The 20,878-nt window shown below is 38.4% G+C and overlaps 1 protein-coding gene across 3 annotated transcripts in view; it reads left to right on the forward strand.

The window, feature by feature from the left end:
* The first annotated feature begins 3,118 nt into the window (after positions 1-3,118).
* Positions 3,119-20,878, forward strand: part of FILIP1 (filamin A interacting protein 1) — a 102,143-nt gene continuing 84,383 nt past the window's right edge. For 2 of the 3 annotated variants that reach the window (XM_071444570.1, XM_071444561.1), the window contains exon 1: positions 3,119-3,574. The gene's annotated coding sequence lies outside the window, so the exon portion shown is untranslated. The remainder of the gene's footprint in view (positions 3,575-20,878) is intronic. The other variant, XM_071444579.1, reaches the window with a different exon arrangement.

Below are 20,878 nucleotides of genomic sequence, written 5' to 3' on the forward strand. Positions count from 1 at the left end.
ATTGATTACTTCAATGCATTTTAAGGAGCAGCTTAATGAAGAACTCACAGTGGTTGTTCACACAGAATTATACACATACCAGAGCTCTTCAGGACATGCAGTTAAGAAACTCTAAGTCTTTTCACATAGATTTTTTTCCAGTATATTGGTCCAGTTAAGGCTGATGTCAAATATATCAAAAGGACAAAGGTGGTAGGCTGTATCTCTGAATGCCTTTATGACTTAGAGAATGAGATATACTTGTTCATCAAAGTGATGGATGGCTGAGGTAAAAATTACATAGTAATACTATTGTATGTGTTCCAGAAAAATCTTATTTACAGGCATACATTTTAAGGTCAAGAGAAACCAGTAAGGTCAGAAGAAGACATCTGTTTTGATCTTCTCCATAAAAACCATAGATTTTCTGCCAGTAATTTCTGCCTCAAGCCTGGAATTTCTCTAGAACAGCTCATATCATAAAAAATTTTCTTTCATTTTCTAGCAATGCAAGTACAAAGAAATATGATTGTGTAAACAGTGACAGGCCCTCATCTGTATTTGTGATTAGCATTATCTTTGAAAATGGCAACAAGTCTTGCTGCTGCTCTTCTTCTCTCTCTAGTGCCACATTTTATTCTCTTATTTAGCATTGCTCTGGCCTTTGGTTGCTTGATTGAAGTAATACTGAGCCATTTGGCTTCCATTACAAATTTTCTTAGAATTATTTACTTTGGACTCCATTATCTTGGTTGCTTGACCAAGAGAGAACATAATTATCAGAAATTAAAAGAAAGTTTCTCTTTAGACTTAGTTGGAGGATGTCACTAAGACTTTGCATGATGGTCTTTATTGACATTAGACCTAACATAGGATGCCAAACTAAAAAGTCTCTTTCATGGTTTTGTTTTTCCTTTTATTTCCCACCCTCTACACCTATTTATAATTATTTTTTCCATCATTCAGTAGGGGAAAAATATAGATGAGAACCAATTTCATACTGCACAAAGTTAAAAACGTTACACTTCCAGTATCTCTGATTAATTGCACCTTTTCCCATACAATCTTTATATATTTTCTGACTTGCAAAACCTAATCTATTCTATTTTACCTATTTTTTTTCTGAAATTCCCCTGGTCTTAGAGGATTATATCCATGTTGCACAGCTGGGGAGTGAGTTTGCAAGTGTAGGAGAATAAGCAGACTCGCACCAGCAGGTCACTGTTGAAACTCACCCACAAGGGCTGGCAGCAGAGAATGCCTCCTAAGAAGTTGTATTGTTTTCCACTCAGTGAATGTGCCAGGAACTAATGGGAGAGAAATGTTGAGAATAGCTTGGGTTTTTTTGAGATCTATAAGCCAAGTTAATTGTTTTGTTTGCCTGATTTATTATACTTGAATGAATAAAGTGCTGTTAGTACTGCACTTTGAGCAAGAATTTAAAGCCAGAATAGTCAAAAAGTTATACATCTGGTTGGAGCACCTCAACTTTATGAGGGAACTAAGTTAGAGATTCATTTTAGAATGTGGATATCTGTATCCCACTTCAGTTCAAAGTGGAAGCATATACCAGCAAACTTTGTGCCAATATATTATTTGTCTCTAAAATAATCTTCCAAATAACTGTTTTTGAAAACCAGAAGTTTTACCATTTTTTGTACATTCTAACTATTCTGTCCAAGTAGAATATTGAAATGCAAATGGAAATTAGTGATTATTACTTGGTCTCCAAAACAAAATATATTTGACATGATGGAAGTGTTTGGGGCTTTCATAAATGTGTCATCAATGTCTTAATATCAGTTACTTGACATAATACCTAATATTTACTTCATTTTCTCTTTATGAGCAACTTGGGAATGAAAGTATTTTTTCATTGTTCCTTGCTTGTTTAGATAATGACACAGATCAAGCAGAAGTCATTCCAGAGACAGGGTTAGAGCACCAGGCTACAGCTCATCCCACAGCTGCTTCCAGTAAGGGCTTGTACTCACCCTCTGGTATCTCATATCCTTGTGGCCAGTTATGTTCCTGCATGTTGAAATTGCCACAGTGTGATACCTTTTCCCCATCCTACTCCTTGCACAGAGACCCAGCATCGCTGCAGGGTACTGTTATGACCTGCTTGAATATTTTTTTGCTCTGCAAGGTTGGTGTGTCCTCACATACAAATATCCACAAGCGAATTTTTTAGCATAATTTTGCTTTTTTTCCTCATCTTCTTTCTTCCCTGCCTCTTCATCTAGCCCTAGATCAATACCTCAGATCATCACTCGAGAAAAGGCTTCCAAAGGAGCCTCTTTCTGCATTTAACTCTGAAGTACTGCTCAGACAAGAACAGAGTTGTTGGGGTAGGGAATTTTCCTTGCCAGAGACATTTTCAGAGGCTGTTCTGCCATGAGATGGTAGAACCTTGTTCTAGAATCTGAGATCTGCAACATCTTTGAGTCTTGATATCATGACAGTTTGTGGGCTGAAAGCTATCCACTGTTACTGCTGGTCTGTTGATAAGGAGATTTGTGGCTTAGAATTAGGAATAGTAATTAGATCCAGAAGCAAGTGTGGATACATCAGAATGCATACAGCCCTGGGGTAATGTGTTCTGAATACTCCTGTCAAACCAATTGTGATTTGTGTGGCTTTCCTTTTCTTCAGTGAGAGACAGTATAGGAATAACTGCAGGAAGCTCTTGGTCTGGGAGAAAAAGGTTGTCTTTGGAATAAATATCACAGTGAAAACTTTCCACCCTAAGCCTTCATTAATTTCTCCATGTCATCTTAGTATATTTAAACTCTGTAAGAAACTATGCTGCAAAAAGTTCTTCCCACGTGTAATTTTTCCTCAAGTGAAGTGCATACCTTTCAAATTATAAACTTCCTACTTGTCCTAGGAAAATTCTCACTGTATAAATAATTGAACTCATCTGCACTGAACACAAGTATTCTTTCTCTAGCAGTCTAAAATATATGCCTAAATACACATCTTGTACTTAGTGCTTTAAATAGTAATTACTCCTGTGAAGTCACTGGAAGCCCTTAAAAGGATTTGACAGTTTCCCCACAATCTTTCAGTGAATGTAGTAGCTGGGCTGTGCAGTGCAACATCCACTGATAATTCAGCAGCTGAGGAACTCAGCAAAGCCTGCTCCAAACTTCTCAGCTGTTGACAGGCTTGACTTGCTGAGAACAGTGGTTAAATATAGCACAAGCGAGCTGAGCTCAACAAAGTCATTGCTGTAACACTGTGTGAAGAGACCAGAAGAGGGGAAATACAATCTGAGAACTAAACTGCCAAAGCCTAACACCACCTAGCAACAGTTGAAAAAACTTTTAAACAAAAGTCTGGGTGAGACACAGACAGAGTATACCTCCTACTTCTCCTGCCTGGGATTTCTGCGAGAAGCAGCTCCGGTCTTCAGCTCTCTACCTTGTTTCCTTTGTTACTTCAACTGCTGGTAGACCCAGAAAAGTGGGAAAAGTTTCTGTCTTTGTGATCTCCTGAGCTGGATCATTCTACTCCTGTGGTAGTGCTGTGGGACAGGCTACTGTGATCTTGCAGTGGAAAGGATATATTCCTAGGTCCGTATTGCTCACAGGTAAGACTGAGTTAACCACGCCATCGTTTGTTTTATTTTACAACAACCTTTATTTTCTATTGTCTTTTTTTACAAAAAATTTCTTTTCTAATGTCTATTGTTTCTTTCCTTCTTTGAATAATCTTCTGAATGATTTGAAAATGTCAATAGATGAAAGCTGGGATAAAACTTTTAGAGGTTTTTTTTATGTCTTCATGATAGAAAAGCATTGCTTAAATAATTTTTGCAGTTCTGAGAACAAGCATAATGAACTAGCCAGCAGTAATATGAAAAAAATGTATAGATTTTGACATGTATCTTGTTTATATCTGCTTACATGCAGACAGAAGACAAATCAACATTTAATAATAGAATACATATCATCTCTGCTAGTCCAGTGATAGTCCAGCAGCTATTAAAAACAGTGACAACCTGTGTGATAAATAAAAGGAAGCAGCCTTTCAGTAACAGAATTAACCAAATAGTTCGTGACCCAGTGCATTTGTACTTTCTGTTTCCTTACTATCTTTTAGGACACACCTGGTGCCTTTTATATTACCTCTGTCACAAATGCTCTTGGTTCTTGTGCTTATTTACATAGAATGAATATTAATCTCTGCTGCTTTGATTAGCAGCATAATGCAACCATCCTAAGGACTGACCTAAGTGTGCTTGAGCTGGGTCATTGTTGGTAAAGTGTATGTTTCTATCAGCGAAATCATAAATGAGAAGCCAGTTCTCAGCTGGCTTTTTTATCCTGGCAGCAGGATGGAAGCCTGTTTGTTGTTGGAAATGCATATCCCATGGCCCCATAGTGGTCATGTAATTTAGGGGAAGGAATTGCTTAGTGTGATTTACTTTGTCTTAACTGACAAAAGCTGTTTGATCCATTGGAGAATGAATTCCACTCCTCCCTGCCACCTCTTTTAAAGCTGTTTTCTGCAAACAAAAAAATCTAGTGCGCATGAATTTTTAATAGACTGATTGTAAGTTCATATGCAATATGAATCCAGTTATGAAGGCAGAGATTTAAAGAATGCACTTACCCTGTGCTAAAACCCTGTTCACAGATTTATGTAGAATTGTCTCAGATGAAAAATATTTGTCCTAAAGAAGGAATGAACTAACTGAGTCTGTGCTGACTGTCTGTGGTGTTTGACACTTAGTCTGTGGACGCTGGGACTGCCTCAGGGAGATGAGAATGTCTTGCTTTAACAAAATAATTCTAGTTGCATCCCTGCATACTACATAAATGACATCAATACCACATCTTAGCACTGGATGGATTGGATGGAATTAAAATAATCTGAAGCAACTTGTACTTGGTGACTGAGAATGTAACTGCCTGTGAAATGATAAAATAAGTTAAGTATTAGGATGGAAGAAAATTCTTAAAAGAAAAAAGTAACACAGTGTACATTTTTGTCATAGCAAGGGGCACACTAAAGCACTAACCACTTTTTGGCAGCTATCATTTAATGTGATAATCATTATTGTGGAATTACTGAAGCACTATGGTATCCCAAATCTTAGTCTCAAAAGGAAACTTTGGAATTACTTTTTAATAAGGACATATCCTGAGAAAGTTATTTTTTTCATAAGAAGGCTACACAGTGAGAAATAAATCTGACACAATATTATTTGTACAGTCTTTGTCATCTTGACATTAGAGTGAAAATTACTGACTCTTTAATGAAATATCTGGCAAATTAAACTGTGGAGAAATGACAAATTTGACCTTCTGAAAATGTAGGAATCACAAAATCTGGGAAAATGCTATGGTAATATTGACTCCCTTTTTGGTTTAGTTGTTGCTCAGTGTAATGTGTGGTTATACAACTTCCCTTTTTTCACACAATTTACTTTTAGCCAAGTTTTTTAAATCAAAAGGCAAATTATTAGCTTGATAACTGTCAAATGAAGTGACATTTGAACAGTCTAATAGCAACTTCAAACTCTAACACATGGAGTTGTGGTTTTACATACATCTGTCTTCCTTCCCACTTCAAAATGGAGGAAGAGGCTAAAATTACTCTTTTCAACAGGTGTCCACAAAGAGGCTCTGGGATTTTCCAATCAAATCTGTGGAATATATAATGTGGCTATTCAACAGATGGTTTCATATTTGAAAGATAGCCAATTCTTCTAATGGCTACAGTGAAACCAAGGTCGATTTTATATCAAATCAAAAGTAATTTATGTTTTGGTGATACACATTTTTGTGGGAGACAAGTGGACATAGCATCCCCATTTATTTTCTCCCTCATGCATTATTTTGATTTTGTTTATATTTACATAACTGTGGAATGGATGGTGCCTTTCATGGTGCTAAAGACTCCTTCCAATCTGAATCCACTTCCGGAATATGTTGGTGACTTTTTTGATTTTGTGATAATGTTTTCATAGTTATGGTTATTATGTATTATTATTATTTCATTATTACATTAATTTTGTTATAATTTTAGCTGATCTAGTCCCAGCTAAAGTCACCATCTTGACTGAGTGCTTTCATCACCTGAGTCTTTCAGTCTCTCTATAGAGGATCTGATTGTTTTTAACACCAAATTCAAGGACTTGAAATTCATCTTCAAAGCTCAGCACTGTTCTGTCCCTTCTTACGTATGCCTTGATTTTCCTGAGCTCCTCCTGCTCATATGTGGTAGATGATTGACCTTTGGCTCTGGTGTTTACTGGTACACCCTTCATGCTACTGGTTTTACTGAGCTTGATGACACCTCATGACATCTGAGTTTTCTGTAGTGCCTCTCACTGTCACACCTGACACAAATGGAAAGACTAAATATTCATATTGATAGAGATGTGTCAGCCAAGGTAGGATTCCTGAAAAAAATGGATGTGCTTCCTGGAAGTAGCCTGTGGACTAAGCATTAGAATATTAGGAAATCTCTGTTTTGCTGGTATGCCCTGTTTTGCTCCTCTGGGTTACAATTTCACCACTACAGCCATTTCCATAATAAAAGCTTCCTATTGATAGAGGTGTATCAGTGAAACTCCTCCTGATACAGGATCTTTCTGCTGGCAGACATTCCACACATACTTATTTAAGGCTTTTGGTAATCTTATCTAACTCAGTTCAGGTACCTCCAGGCAGAAATTAAGAATGTGCTTCAGAGCTGTGCCAGTCAAAGGTCAGGTTTATGCCATTGAATTCAGACTGAGATTTCCTTTGAATTGAATAAGATCAAGTTTTAGTACTCAGGAATTAGCAGATACATTTCCAGTCCCCTTAAGAGCATTTAACAAAAGAGATCATCTCTATTTCTGTCCAAATATTTTTTTTTCTAAGAGACATTTTACTTTTCTTCCAATTTCCTGTTTCTTCCTTTCTCAAGGTCTGTTGTTGCAAGTTGCCCTGTTATTTAAATGTATAAACTGAATTTTGGTCAGGGGTTTTGTCCTTCTACATATCTAAAATGACAATTGGAAAAATGAAGTGAATATTTGTGAAGAAGCCAGATAAAACAACATTACAAATGAGAAGGAACTCTATCTATTCATACCTCCTATTTCACCAAAATATTTAGTGTATAAAACCTAGGATAAGAACTGAAAACTAGAAAGATAAAACAAGGATATCCTATTGTATAGAGATGTTTAAATACTTCTTTACAAGAAGCTCAAATGTCTAAACTTTTCAGCTTGTGGTAGTTTTCATTTTTAGCCTTTTCTGTTCTCCTTTCTCTTATTGTTTTCTACTGAAAGTTGTTTCCTAATTTTATATGGAATATTGGTAACTATTTGGGGATGACAGGCTTTTCTTCATTTTGGAGCATAGTGGATAACAGAGAAAACGATAAATTTTTTTTAACCTCTCTTTTTCTACTTAGTAGCCAGTATTTGTAACAAGCTAGTGGCACTAGAACTTGTAACATGGTCCTGCAGTTATGCTTTGAGGTGAAGGCAGAAACAATTCTGCCAGTGCTCTGTTCACAAGAGACAGTGGGAGTCTCTGGTCGTGTTGAAAATCTGTGATGCCTCATGTATTTGTGAGAATCCTGCATTTTAGGACACTTGATTAGATTTTTCCTTTTATTTTGGGTCTTTGCACCTACTCTTCCTGCTTCTGCAGATAATCTGTACTTTCTGTATTACTTTTAATTCTCACCATCACAGTAAAATAAGTCCTAATATAAGTGCAAATAAAAAATCTTCCTAGGTAGGGACAGCTGTGTTTTGTTGGTTTTTTTTTTATTCAAGATGGCTTGGCCCTGTGATTCTCATTCTGCTTTGTCTGGATTATCCCTCTAAACCTTTTCTACAAGTAAAGCACGCAAATTGTAGCTGTAAAGGTGATCTGTAAGATTACATAGATCGTGGCATCCTTCACAATATTTACACACTCAGAAATACAGAGAAAATACAATTAAAAGCTAAATTAAACCTTCATCAGAAATGGGAGTGTATGTGGTCATGTGTGCATGACTTTTGCAAGGAAGGAAGTGCTTTTTGGCACAACAGAAAGCTTTGCTGAAGGAGTGGGACAAACACATCCAGAGCACAGGGAAACAGGCTGGAGCTTGTACTTTTTCCCTTAAATGGACAACCCTGGTTGCTGTGTGCTGACAGAGGCAAAGGGGGGTGTGAATCCGAAAGATTGCTGCACTTTGTCCAAGTGAGTTTCATTTCAAAGCTGATAAAATGACAATTAAAATCTTAATTATCTAAGATGTGGCCAAAGTCATTCAGGTATAAACTGGTGGGGTTTCAAAACTAGCAGAAACCTTGATGAATTTGCACTAAACTTGTCCAGTTTGATTTACACACTTTTAGAGCTCTGCAATACAGTAATGGTTACTTTCTTCACTTTTCCTTTTTGAGGAAATGGTGACAAAGAGTGCAATGTTTTGTGATTTATGCTGGTCAAAAATCTGTTTCAGCGCGTATGTAAAAGTGATATTTTGGAATCTAAATCCATTTTCTATCTGAAATCCTCTAAATCTAATATTTAGAGTCTTGTGTGTTTGTGGGAGAGAGGTATCAAACTGACTAGTGTGTTATGGCTGTCGACAGTGAGAGCTACAGCTTTGCTAACAAACTTTGAAAAAACCCAACTGATAAAAATTGATTTTATTGCAGTAACAGAATAGGGGTTTTTTTAGAAACTGGCTTTAAGGCTGCTCCTATTATAAAAAAAAAGTAATTGAAAATGAAAGCTCATGTGTCCTTGGTAGAAGAATTCTCACTGGAGTTTATCAGCCTGCTTGTGTTTTTCAGAAAATATAAAGGAAATGAATGCAACAGAAAGCAGAGACTGCTTGCATCAGTGTAATCCAATTGCTGCCAACTTGCCTTGTTTATCTAAGAGATCTCTGTGAAAATAAGGTCTTTCCCACACAGGCATGAGTCATAGGATGTAATGCAGCTAAGCAGACTTGCTTCAGCTTTCTAATGCACACAAATCTAAACCAACCTGTTTTAGTGCCTGCTCCTGCAACTAAATGCGATCTAACTTGACAACAGGAAGGGAGAAGTAATGGTGAGTTCATGGTGCTATTTCAGTGCAATAACCTGAATGCTAAGGAAACGATGCCATTTCCATTTATTGGGAAAACTGCAGTTACTGTGACAACAAATATACACTGAAAAAAACATACACAATTTATCCTCAAGTTCAAATTGGTGAACACAGTAGAAAGGGTATTCATAAAATCCCACACTATCTAGTTATGTGTCCTAAAGAACATTCTTACTTTTAAAATATGTAGTCTAGATTGTTCAAAAAATAACCCTTTAAAAGCCATAAGAACGGGCATAAACAAAAGGGTGGGAAAGAGCATGTGGTTAATGATGACTAGTTTAGTGTTGGGCTGGATAAAAATTAATTAAGCATATATTTCTCATACTGAAGTTACTCTAGTCCTGTGTCTGTCATTCATACTTATCCTGAAAATCTCACTTGTCTCACCATCTCTAATTGCAAAGCCTCTTGGATCTAACTTTCTAAGGTAAAGGCTACAGTAGTTCTTCTATAGTGTGTTATTTCTCCTTTTATTTTTTCAACAAGGACTTCTGTAATGAAAAGAGACATACATTTTATTCCAGTAGATAAGGATTTCAGTTCCTCAGTCTGATAAAATTCTTTAGAGAAAATGATACATTCCAGTTCTTGACTCTGGGCAGGAGATGGCAGGAAGGGAATGATGCCGTGCTGGATGTCCTGAGGCATGTCGAACACAGCACAGAACAAGAGGTCCCTGTGCACAGAGGGACACACATGGCAGCAGGGCTCCTGAGTGCCCGGGAGCCTCTGTTCTGAGGCAGCTGCCTCAGTGTGGGAACCACTGCTGCTTCAGTGGCATCAGACAGAGGCTGGAATCCCAGCACAAAAGGCACCAGGGTGCAAATAGTAAAAGGCAGGGCCACAGTAGCATATCCTCTGCCATTTATTTACAGAACCATAACTTAGGTGGGAGGAGCTGGCAGAAATCATCCAGTTTCCCTCAAAGTGGAACCATCTCCAGACTCTGATCAGGTTGTTCAGGGCTTTGATTATTTTCATATATCTTGAGTATTTTTAATTTATAAAAGGTCTCTCACCTTTGTGATCTTTGGATCAGAAAGTTTTGGTCATGGCTGGCTATGGAATATTTTGCAAGAAATTATAATCAGTATATCAAAATGCATAATACACTGAATAAAAGATGGCTTGATAGTAACAAATCACAGGTCTTTGGCACTTTCAAAATTGCAAAAAGCCCACCTGTAGTGTTTTTTGTTTATTTGTTTGTTTGGGGGTTTTTGTTTGATTTTTTGTTGTGTTTGATGTGTTATGTCCTAAAATAGGAATAATAAGGACAAAAAATCTTGTATGTAATATTTTATCTTAGTTTACTCCAGCTTTCAGAGTGCACACCCTCTTCCTTTCCTTCTGCCTGCTACATTCTGTTTGAATGCCAAATATTTAGATTTAGGCACAGCTGAGGTGCCATCTTTCTGCACAAACAATTCTGAAAAATGTTAAGTATATTCTGTCCAGATAGTCCAATAAGCTGCAAGGCTAGCATGGAAAATGTAAGTAATAAGAAAGTAAGTGTATAAGAAAGGATAACAGAGATGCTGCTTTTGAGGAAGGAAAGTCTGGAGACTGTTTCCACTGCCAAGTTTCATTTTCTCATTGAACATCTCTTTCCAATTGTATCCTAATCAGGAGCAGAGCATGATGCACATATGGCAAACAGGATTCCTAGATGGAGTTCTGGTTAACCTGACTAGCTTAGGCTAGTTTAAAAAAGCCCAACTTGTGGAAGCATCTAAATTTACCTGTTAGTGACTATTGTAGCATGAAACAAGGACAAAGCAGAGGGCTTGTGACACTCAAAGGGATGTGGCAGTCAGTCTTTCCATATAGGATTTCTTATATCTAACAAGAATAACCACTGATGGCAGGTAGTCTTCTCTGTAGATAAATAATGTTCCTAAAACTGGAACTTTAACTAGAATTAATAAATAATGTAGATAAATAATGTTCCTAAAACTGGAACTTTAACTAGAATCTTGTCATCATCTGTAAATCTAGAGGGAAAAAAGAGAGGAAATTATTGTAGTTGGTGGTGTACAGAGATCTCAGATCCCATTGCACTTGTCTGGAGCAAGCTCAGCATTGGCTGCAGAGAGGAACTGGAGGAGCTGGTACACACACACTGGTCATATAAACCCTTGCAGCCTTTTTAATAAAAAAAAACCTGACATAAGCTTCAGTGGGGTTAATTTAGTGAGAAACATAGTGAGACTTAGGAAGAAGAGCTCATGCTCTGAAAGACACCAGAACAGGCTAGGACAGACAAGAAATGCTTTAGCAGGAGGCCAGGAAGTTGAGTGTTTTAAAGCTAAACTCTAAACCTCTTAACCAAGAATTACCAGGTAAACATCTTTAACTACCCTGCTTTGAATCCATATGGATAGAGGTTTCAAAAGTAGCTAGTGGGTTGGAGAAAAAAAAATACCTAAATTGATTTTCCTTTGCTTTCAGAGAACATATTCTAAAACCTCAAATTATTTTGGAACAGCTTTTTATTAGAACCATGGAGGGGGTGCAATGTAAGTATCTTTGGTACAGAATTCCATCCGTTTGCAAATGAAAATTTACAGAACTTACACAAGAGGATTGTACTGCTGTGGTACTTGGGGGCCCAGGAGGAGCTGTTCAGAGCCCTCTCTGTGATAGTGGCACAGCTGCCTCATTCCAACAAAACAAACTCCCTGCAGTGATACAAGTTTCTCGCCCCTGTTCTGTATCACTATCAGCCACACAACCTTTATCACTACAGGTCCATGAGAACTAATGGAGTGCTAGAGAAATATGTAGAGAGCTGTAGGCAGTGTTATGAGTTTCTCATCCTAGCACAAAAGAAGCCAAGGAAAATAAACAGAAATAAACTGAATAATCTACAGAAGTGTTCAGTGAATACACTCATCCTAACACAACAGTTTGTAACAGCTTGTTAAGGGATTGGTAGAATGGCAACAATTCTACAATGGCTGTTGGTGTCAGCTCCAAAAATCCCTCCAGGACAGCAGTGAGTGTCTAGAAATAAGGCAAGCATAATTGCACACAAGGAGGGTTAGTTTACTTACCCCCAGCACTAGTTGTGTAAACAAAGTCTAAATAACACTGTGAGAGTGTGATTGAACTGCAAGGCTGTAAGAGTGGCAGCACATCTCATAGAGTCCTTATTCACCAGAAACACTTTGCTAAATTCAGGTTCCCTCTCCAAAATATTCACGTCATGTTTGAATTTTGTTGTTTAAAATAATGCTACCTTAAAATGTAAGGTGATAGTTGTCATGCCAGGGAGGAGAAATGCTGCTTAAATTGCTGACTTTCACATCAGTGACTCCCTGCGTGACTCTCAGCAAGTTACTTTTCCACTTTTAATAACAACCTGGAATGTTACAAGAATAAACACAGTAGTGACTTTGACACTCTGAGATGTTGCAGTGTTGAACATCATGTCAACAGCTTTGAATAAGAAGACTTAAATAGCCCTCTTTAGAAACCAGATTCTGCAGGGAGAAGTAGGATAGAAGTTGAATTAGTCTGCGTGACAAGAATATGTATTTTTAGAGGAGCTCTCCAGAGGGAAGCTTAGCTGTGCCCTTAGTTGTAGGTCACCATAATCAGCCATACTGGTAAAGCACAGCAAAGAAAGGAAGGAGGAGGACCAGGGATGTGACCAGAACAGGAACAAAACCATACCAGAATAGAAACCAAACTAATGTCAATACTAAGATGTTTCGGGAAAATCAAAACCATTCCCTCAGGTTCAGTTGTACCAGAAGTAATTCAGGGCAAAGGGGGTGCTGTCAGCTTGTGAGCTTGTTGTTATTTTGGGAATGCTCAGGCCAAGCTCTCTAGTACAAGGAGGAGACCACTGGGAAAAAAAATAATCCAGAAGGAAAAAGAACCTTTGAGAGAGGGGGTGAGCCGAATGTGACTGCCAAAATTAGCTGGTGTTTGGAAGCTCTGGAGCCACTATGGGGCTGTGGGGAGGGAGGAAGAGGGAGTACCTGGAAAACAGAAATGTCCTGTGGTGCTGCCTGTCTCCAGCAAGCTCCTGCAGTGTCTCCAGTCGTGCCTGCTTTGTTAAAGCAATGGTGGCAGCTCAATTGACTCTTGCCAACTGGGATTTTTGATGAGGGCTTACCAAGGAATTAAGCTGCCATAACATGGTACTCAACTTTAATTAAAACCAGAGAAAATTAGAAGAAAATGCAGTTCTGATGTCTTCAAGGAAGTTGAAGTCTCTGATCTCTAGATGATCTGATGCAATGATGCTTAAAAATGCCCTGAAAAACAACTATGGAAGATTTTCTGGAGAGTTTGAGTCTGTGTGGTTGGTGATGCCAGTGACCAGAGGGGATGGTGAGTTTGGGAGCAGGGCAGAGTCTCACCCTTACAGATGTGCCACTGCTCAGGAGAGGACATGGTTGCTGGGACATGGCTGAAGGCAGCCTGGGCCTGCCACACTGTGCTCTGCCATGGTGACAGCAGTGACAACTGCACAGGTGGCCTCAAAACTAGCCCAGACCAAAGCAGGAGGTCTGGAAATAATTTCTTAGTTCAGTTGTGAGCCTCTCAGATTGAGGGGAGAATGGGGTAATAAATGACCCTTCCTTGGATTTCATGAAAGTGAGCTCAGGTCTTTCTTGTGAGGGTTCCCCTGAAAAAAAGGTGTGAAATGTGCAAGTCCAAGCAGCTACACACATCCTAGGTTTACCAGCACAGAAAAATGGTCTGCATGTGCTGCTCTGCTGGGAGAGGAGTGAGACCTGTAGTCCCCTTTTGGGGAATGACACAGGGAGGGGTTGCAGGAAGATAAGGAAAAGTCACCTACCAAAAGAATGAAAAAATCAGTCTTCTGGGGAAGTTATATTCAGATGCAAGAAAGAGGTGTGGAAAGGAAAAGAAATCAGTAGTTTCTTTTAAATGATCCTAGTTAATTTCACTTAAAATTAGTGACCCACAGTGATGACATTTAGAATGCTCAGAAGGAAAGAGTTGCATATGTACCATGTACTGAAATGTAGCAGCATTTCACCAAATGCTTTGTCATTGTGGAGAGGGGAGCTTCTCCCCATGTGTACAGTGGTAACATCCATTCTCTTACAAAAACCTCATACCATACTATAGCAGAATATGAGTTCAAATGGTTTGTTTAAAGTCTCACAGCAAATTGTAGCACATCAGGGGCATTTTTGGTTAATTGGTTGGTTGGTGTTTTCTTGCTGTTGCTGTTGCTGTTGTTGGGTTGTTTGGGTTTTTTTTTTTATTATTTAGGGTTATGGGAATGGTGGGGTTTTTTTGTGGAATTGTTTTTTCTTCTTTTCATAGTGAAAGAACAAAGTTAAGCCCTCAGGATTTTGAGCCTACTGTCTCATGGCTGAACCTAATATCTGATCTGTAAGCTCCCCTGGACAGACTACTTCATTGTTGTTTTCCTGATATAAAAACAAGGGACCCTGAGAAAGTGAGAGCTAATAACCTTTTTTCTGGGTGGTCATTTCGGTGCTTCTTGGATCAGGCAGCTTGAGATGCTTCAAAACAACCCAGTGTATTTCCTCCAAAGGATGCATATACATCTCATCCCTGTGTGTCTAAGCCCCCCTGGCCTCTGTCCAGGAACATCCACATTTCCTGACTCATAACAACTGTGCCCTGTCTGGTTGTACTTCATTAGCAGCAGCTCAAAAATCAGAGCAATATTCTGTTGTTGCATAAGTTCTTCCGAGCAGTAAACAATAACACACTGCCACAAATTTTATTGCATTTATCTTGGAATTTAAGATCCTGAAGAGATGACTGCTTGTTGTTATTTTCTTTAATGACTATCCAAAAAGATTGTAAGATGCTATTCTTTAATAAATACCTTCAGGATAACTTGGCATCTTATTAATTAAATTATCTGAAAAGGAAGAATAAATGCTACAGAAGCTATATTAAGCCAATAATTTTTTTCCAGCTGAGAAACATAGTTATGATTTTTTATTGTCATATCAGGTTTATTGCTGTATCAGAACTTACAGAATAAAATGGTGAGGGCAAATTTAAAGCTACAGAAGCAGAAAACAATTAGTAGGTTTAGTAACATACCTTTCAGTACATCCTATTCTAAATAGCTCTTCTTTACTTGCGTCTCAAACATTTAAAACATTTTAAAAGCAGTAGCATTATCAACTGGCTCAAAGCAGCTTAGAAAATAAATGGTCCTTGACTATTACTGGAGTTCATGAAAAGAAAACTCTTGTCTGGCTCTAAAATCTATTTTGGAGCTACGGCTGCTCCACTCCCTGCTTGTGGCATGATGCAGCTGCTATTCCTTTAATATTTTTGCTGACAGCTACAGCTGACAGATAACATTTCAGTTCACCCCAACATCAACTGTGTCTCAAGGCTCCTTGAGGCTGAAAATGCTGCCTTCCTTGTGCCTTTACCTGCATCACAGTGCAGCTCTGCAAGTGTGCAATATTCACTGGCCACATGTAATGGACCAGCAGCCTCAGGGCTGCAGGCAGGTCGTGTGCTGGGGGAGCACATCACCCATCTCTCATCTGGGAAAGGTGCAGCAACAGCTTCTCTGCTTTCCCTTCATTCCTTCTTCCACATCCTAAGAAAATAGGCACCTGAGCCTGGGAATAAAAATAATTCTGCATATATACCTCTGCAGTATGTCAACTGATATTTTATGTTTTACATTAGTTGTCACCTTATATTTTTGTTTTAATTATATTTGTTACTATAGCCAACATAAAAGATATTTAATCCATCTTAATATATAATTCTCTAGCAAACAGACCTTGATTTCTTGGTCCATAGGAGTTTTCATATCATAACCAAGCACTCAGTAATACTGTGGTGATCCACCCACAAAAGGAACTATTCACAAATGCAGGACTGTTTTCCTCCCTGAGAGAAAGAAAGAACATATACAGTGCTCCCAGTTCTGTCCTTGAACATCCATATCTGTTAGAAAGAAGAAGCTGGAGGACAGGAAAGCAGTCAACATGTACGAGAGAGAGACAAAGAAAAGTGAGAAGGAGGCATTGCTCACTTAGTCCTCCAGAGAAATTCTCAGGAAAACTATTTATGATATAACTGTACCTTTTTGATTGACAACAGAGTTAAAAAAAAGAAAAATTAATGTTTTGCTATGTTTTCTGGTTGGTTGGGGTTGTTTTGTTTTGTTGGTTGTTTTTTTTTAGGATTTGCAGTGAGATTCATTAACTTTTGTTTGCATTTAATATTTTACTAGACTTCAAAATACTGCTTTTATTATGGGGCTCATCTATCAAAATTTAAAGAACAGGATGGCAAGGGGGAGTTTGGAATCATGAAAAACACCCATCAAAACAACCCAGAAAGGAAAAGGTTACAGTACCTTTTTACTACAGTATAGCCATTAAAACATCTCCCAGGAAAATACTTTGACTGTTTCACTTCACAGAAAAAAAGTCAACTTTGTGGGAAATCTTTAATTATTCATGGAGCAAGAGCTAGCACTTGGGAAGACCCAAAGCTACATGCAAAGTGATAGAGTTGGTTGGCTCCCTGTGACCCAAAATCCACACATTTTTGTTCAAATACCCATTTTTGAATCCTATAGACAATTTGAAAAACAGTTTCTGTATTGTAAGAATTTAAGACACTACTGGGCTTTGACAGAAAATTGGGACTTTTGGTAAAAGAAGGCAGAGAAATAAGTTTCTTTAAATTGCTCTATTTCCCCTCCTATAGTACCTTTGACTTTTTGTGATCTTAGTGTGGGGAAAAAAATATCAGAAATAGGAAAAGGAACTGTTTCTGCAATTCATATATTCAATTTTCATTTCTTGTTTCTTTTCAAATTATGCTGAATTTGACCCAAATCTGCTTCAGAGTACTCAAACCCATTCTTTTAGGCAGAATGAATTGTTTACTAGAAGAAATTGCCCAGCATAATTTCAGCTGCAGTCTCTAATCAGACTGCTGTGCCTCCAGTTCCCCTGTGGTGGGAATCCACATGAGGCAAGCAGCAGGATGGTTGCATAGCTGAAACACCAGGGGCTGAGAAAAGCACATCCTTGAGCCTTGACAGGTAGTGTGAAGGTGTCCTAGCCCTTCTCTAGGGCCCATGGGACCCAATTTACAGCTGGAGAATATTGGTATTAACCTCATATTTCCATTTCTCTGCAGAGACAGTACCAAAGCAAGCACAAAACCACCACTGAAAACCATACCTGCTGATACAAATAAATAATACAGTGTCACTAGTCTATGAAGAAAGCAGTGAACCTCAGTTTTCTGTGTCAGGTGATGATATTAGATTATGTAGTATTTGACAGTTCAAGAAATACCTAATATAGTCATTGTTGTGTTATACTGGATCCATTTTCTCTTTGGTGCAACTCTCCTTCCACAGGTTTCTCAAGGAAGGCAAAACTTCTCAATTCTGTCCTGCAGTTCAGTGCAATCATCTGGTTTCTAACTCTGACAAGTGGCATTTCATCTGAGTGACCCCTCAAATCAAAACACTTTCTTCATGGAAATGAGCCTGCCTGAAACAGCTTGCATTAAAAATCTGCTGTAGTTAATAGGTCAAAATTCCCAAGGACATTGCACAAAAGTCTGGCAGTGTCAGACTGGTTCATCTTAAAAATGCTGTCATAGAGCACTGCAGGCAGGAAAACACAAACTGCAGACATTATATTATTTTTACATATTTTTTGAGTGCTGCCAAAATAGGCATCATTTGCAGGTCAAATACAGAAAAAAAACTTGGCAAGTTTGGCTGAAATAATAATAAGGAATATTTAGAAATTTCTTAGAGCATGTCTGAGAATGTGCTGTGTATGTCAGCTCACAGATTGTGGTCATGTCCTTTTTTATGTATTCTCTAAGAAACCACAAAATCAACCAAGAATAAGATAGCGAAAGTCAGAACAGACATCCCTTCTGATGTTTTGACTACAAACAAAAATCTATTAATTTATTTAATAAAACATCTGGTTTTATTTTTAGCATCTTTAAAAATACTTCTTTTAGAACACAGAAGGGAGGGAATGGATTTGTTGATAAACAGTCTTATCAACATTAGTTGGTACATTTTGAGTCTCTTCAGTGGATTCCTCTTAAGTTTTCATTGCAAGTCCTTCCTTAAAGTCAAGAAAAAAACTGGTAAAAATCAAGGTGTTCCATGAGATACTTTTATACATCTGACAGATTTCTCTTATCTAGACAATAACTTGAAACTCTGTTAGTGGTGGCACTTGATGGATTTATTTTAGTTTGAAGGTCTGCTTTGCTATTGGTAAAATATACATAATCAACTGGTAATTCACAATATATGAAAATTTGAAGTATAAATGTGAGCAGATATGAAATGCTATATCAAAACACTATAATAAACAGTCATGACAATTGATTTACAAATGAAATGTTAGGCTGGGATATAAGAAAAGAGCACATACTCCAGAGCAAGATGATAACAAAGCCCTATCTGAGTTTGCCTGACACTTTTCATTAAAAATCTAGTCTTATATGAAGCCCAGTTGTTTACAGCTTTGCCAGACTTCAGTTGCTCAGGCTGGATGTCTGGCTGAGTCTGAATTGTTTTTGGAAGTTTCAGCTAGAATGCTTTGAGCATTTCCAAGAATTAGTTGAGAGAAAATTCTTGTTTGCCCATGTGAAAACAATCCCATAACCATTTAGTGAAGAGCTTTAAGGTCTCTGTGTTCCAGAGTGATCTACTGAAATTCAGCCAGGAAACTGCTCTGTGGCAGCAAATTGACTTTTGCCATTCCTGTGAAAATTATACCGGGCTAAGAGCCACTGAGCAAAACATTTCATCAAGGATATCTTGTGAAAAGATACCTGGTAGAGATTGGTAACTGGCTTCTCAGAACAGCCCACACATGCTGAAAGCTGCCCCAGTTCCTGCTATCTCACCTATTGCAGATGACTTAGGCACATGCCATTTCCAGAGAGCACCTCTGTGCACCACTGGGTTAAGAAACACTCTTCCTCTAGTGCTTCAGCTTACAGCTCAAAACAAAATGAGATTAAAGTCCTTGCTTTTTCTGTTTCAACAATACTTCCTCAGCAGAGCCTATGCCATGGTGGCAAAAGATGTGTGGATAGCATGATTGCTCTAGCTGCTAGGAGGGTCACTGGTGAGGAGCAGCACAGTGATAACTCCTTTTGTGATGCTTTTGTACCTTGTCTGTCAGGATTTCTTTGCCAGCAATAAATATTGGTCATCACCTTTGCTGTGGGATGGAATTCTTGCCTTTGGGAAGGCAGAGAATAATCAACAATCACACTGACACTTTGCCAGTGTAAATATGCTTTTATTAGGAATTTATCTCAATCTTCAGCTGATTCACATTTGGAATCAGAATTATCTCAGTTTGTGTCTTTCTGTGGTGTGAGATTTATGCCATTGCACTGTCTGGCATTCACCATTGCCTGACAAGCAAGTTGGACTTCTCTCTGGGTCCCAGCATCCACCTCAGCTCATCTTCCAGCTGTGAGCTTTGGAAGTGTTCAGTCTCCAATCCCCCTCTAGTAGCTGCGACTCTCCAACTTCACCCACCTGCAAGGTACCACACTTCCCTACAAAGCTGTCTTCTTAGCTCTTCCCTTTGGATTTGGGCACAGGGCAGGCTCCTAAGGCAATTTGCTCAACCTGCTTTGCTCTTGTAGAAGCAGCTATGGCAGCTGCTGTTCCCATATTTTTACCATGCTCACTGTCCCTCTTCTCCCTGCTGCAGTGCCCCCAAGGAATTCATTCAATCTGACTGTGCCATCTGTCTCAGTGTTCCTCACTTGCTTGCCCTCCTCCCCAAAGCCAGGGCTTTGCAGTTCTGCTGCAGTTCTGTAAAGCAAAAATCTGTGTTTCCATTTCTCACAGTTTGAAAGCCACACAGAAACAGTTGTGGGTGACACAAAACAATGCCAGTGCTGGCTCTCTGACCCTCAGCCATTGTCTGGTCATACCTACATTATTAAACATGGACTTCAGAACAGGTTCACTATGTTCAGGCTACCAAACTTTGACTAGGCTAATCCCCAGGCAGGGCTAGCTCCTGAACCATTCTAGGAAGACCCCTGGTTAGTCCATGCCAAAATTTTGACCAAGTCCTGGCACTGCTTAATCTCCTAGTTTAGATGTAATCCTTATGTCACACTCACCTGAGCCCACCAAGTACATCTGAACAATCACATAAAACATATCTGCATTATAAAGCTATACTTACTATTATTGAATCCGACTTCTCTAAGATTACAGCTAGGAGACTGTTTTCCAAGCATATTTTGAACATCTAACACTGGAAAATTCTAGGATTGGAGAAAATTTTGTGACACATGTTTAAACTGATTTTCCGAGTTAGTTCCTTAGGCATTATTTTAGTATATATCCTCTGTATGCATCTTTCTTTACTATCTACTTTACTTTTTCTCTTTTCATTAGATGAGTAAAAACTACAGAGACAATTTTAATAACACTCAGGGATCAGTGTTTCCACCTGAACTACCTTCATTAATGAGCACAGCAGATGATACTTCAGTCAGATGAGTCAAAGCTAATAACACCTCATTGGGTCTTCTTAGTTCCTTATAGACAAACAGTGCCTAGAGCTACAAGCACAATTGGGCACATGATTTCACAGGACTATCTCCTTTTCAAAAGGCAACATGTAAGCAAGAAAAAGAATGCTGATAAAAAAGGTTAATTTTAGCCATATGTGCTTTTGGAAGACTGTATTTTATTGAACAGCAATTCGATGAGTAACACAAAAAACTCATACGGGCAATTCTAAGCTCCATCA

The sequence above is a fragment of the Agelaius tricolor genome, unplaced genomic scaffold (genome assembly GCF_023055355.1).
Source record: "Agelaius tricolor isolate 1412-34295 unplaced genomic scaffold, bAgeTri1.0.p SCAF_1, whole genome shotgun sequence".
Taxonomy (NCBI): Eukaryota; Metazoa; Chordata; class Aves; order Passeriformes; family Icteridae; genus Agelaius; species Agelaius tricolor.